Source organism: Alosa sapidissima, chromosome 14, assembly GCF_018492685.1.
Source record: "Alosa sapidissima isolate fAloSap1 chromosome 14, fAloSap1.pri, whole genome shotgun sequence".
NCBI classification, from domain to species: Eukaryota; Metazoa; Chordata; class Actinopteri; order Clupeiformes; family Clupeidae; genus Alosa; species Alosa sapidissima.
The window spans coordinates 1521622-1524121 of record NC_055970.1 but is presented as its reverse complement, the minus strand read 5'-3'; the positions used below and the strand labels follow the sequence as shown (position 1 = coordinate 1524121).

The 2500-nt window shown below is 45.3% G+C and overlaps 1 long non-coding RNA gene across 1 annotated transcript in view; it reads left to right on the top strand.

Moving 5' to 3' along the window:
* LOC121681744 overlaps nt 1–2500 on the top strand; it is a 25390-nt gene that overhangs the window by 14552 nt on the left and 8338 nt on the right. The gene's annotated exons all lie outside the window — the stretch shown is intronic.

Below are 2500 nucleotides of genomic sequence, written 5' to 3'. Positions count from 1 at the left end.
CCTGTGCAGGGGAATGTAAATGAGAAGCAGGCATATGGGTCCAGGGTGACTCTTCCTCCCTTCCGCCTCATGCTGAGTTCTTAACAGCCTCACCCTTGTACCCCCCGTCCTAGCCGTTGTCCCCTTGCCCCCCCACCCACCCGTCCTAGCCCCTGCCCCCCGATCCCTGCCCCTGATACCCTACTCTGCCTCCTCTGCCCTCCCCTGACTGAGAATGGTGGACAGTCAATAAGCGCTTTCAGATATAACCTCCGGAGTATATGCGGAGGTTTGTCAAACGGAGGTCCTACCCTTCGGATGATTCAGATATGATGCTAACCTGCGGACCTTATACTGACCTTATATGGACCTATGTGTGAACGACATACACGCACATTACAGAATCTCTGTGTGGTTGTCAAGTGAGGGGTGGGGGCTTGTAGAGTTCACAAGAGGCGAGATATGACGCAGAATATATGCGGCCACTGTCACAGCTGCTGTTTGTTTACAAAGTGTATGCATTATGTAGGCTAAAGAAGAAAAATATATTGTTCGTAGGCTAACACTTGAAGTAGTCACATAAGTGCGCACTTGAAATTGACCTACAGTATTTGTATGTGTGCTTCGAATAAACACATTATCTGTTTTCAACGTTATACAGTATAGCAGAATTACTTGGCTATGGAACCCCAAATCTGGTTTGCATTGGAGAGAGCATGCACAAACTTTATGGTACCAGCCAATTCAGGAGGCTAACTCAAGACTTCAAGGCCATCATATACAAAGTTTTTAAGCAACAAACAAAATACTAACATAACAATGAAATGGTTCGTTTTTGCATGGTTTATTTTTCCAAAAGCATCCTCTCCCCATGTGTCTGTTGCATTTAGCTTGGAACAAAGTTTTGTTTTCTTCGTTTTCATTTTCTCTAGGCATATTTATGCTCAACAAATATCAGCTCAGCAGTGAGGTCATGAGAAGGCTATCAATGAACAGAAAACCGACCGTTTTGGCAAACAATTTATTAAATACTCCTGTTATTGTCGTCAACGACGTCGCTGTAGGCTACTGCCTTTTCAGCGCCTTCTGCTTATGATGATTCGGTCTTTTGAATTAGTTTGGCCTTGCGATGCAGTTGTAGGTTACATCAACTTGTCTCTTGCCGTTCCCTTCATGTGTTCTATCACAATGCTGTCTGCCCTCATGGACAGTAGCTCCGTGATGTCAGCATCTTTCCAGGTCGGAGATTTTCTGGACAGCACTATGCCACTCCATCATAACACTGGCATTTAAGTCAGATTTAATCACATGGACGCACGAAAGAAACGTCACCAACACGCCCTCTCACTAGGTGTGAATTTTAACCGCATGTTCTATGCTTCGTTCAGACACAGCACATTTACATAATGTCTGGAGGAAATACTAGGGGGGGAGTAGTAGAACAACCGGCTAAATTCGGACTTCCATTAGACCGGTTATGTCGTTCAGATATACGGCCCCACCGTTTAACATCCGCAGAACCTCCGGTCTTACACGTATGTCTGAAAGCGCTTAGTCCTTCACAGAGTCCAGCACTCCCAGGCTGAAACCATTTCTGGACTATTAGATATGCAGAGAGTTTGCTATTCTAGTGTCTTGGTCCATGTGTGTGTGTGTGTGTGTGTGTGTGTGTGTGAGTATATTTGTGTGAGAGAGAGTGCGTGTGTGGGCCACTGTGTCTGTGTAAATTGGCAAATTTGTCTGTATCTGCCTGTGTGTTTCTCAGTAAATGTGTACGTGTATGTGTGTGGGCCTGCATGTTTAATGTGTGTGTGTGTGTGTGTGTGTGTGTGAGAGATAAGAGTGAGGGAGGAGGAGGGGCAAGAAGGAGATAGATATATGGGAAGAGAGCGATTGAGTGGGAGTATTAATATGAGGGAGAGATGACTATCACACTGTGTGTGTGTGTGTATGTGTGTGTGTGGGAGTGGATGAGGGAGTTAATCTGTGTCTGACTGTCTGTCTGGGCCTTGTAAATGGAGAAGAAAAAATCACATTTGGATTCATTTGGATTGGCACCCTTTAAAATAGATGGACTGTGGACTCCATCGATTTAGAAAAGAAAAACATCCCTTCACCAAAATATGCATCTGAGTGTATTACCCGCCATGAATCAAGTTTAGCCTCGCTAGCCGAGCGGACAAAGTCCTGCTTCCTTTCCCCCGAATTCTCAGACTGTTACTTATCGTCTGTTTATTTATATAGATGATGGCAGTCTGACCTTCGGGCCTAATCCGTAAGATTAGCTCCCCAACTGCCCAGCCAGGGTCATTGATCTGTTTTCCCTGCGTGCTCCAGAAATGGTTAAGTGATAGACCTTTGAGGGAGTGAAAGATCCCGCTAGTCCGTGCGAGGCTTTCTAATATAAGCAAATACTTGTTGTGTCCAAGAAAGGAGGAGAGCGCAGCTGTGGACAATTAGGATCTGGAGGAGAACAGGAAGATTCCATTTGCATTTGTATAGCTTGCGTCGGCTGCAAATG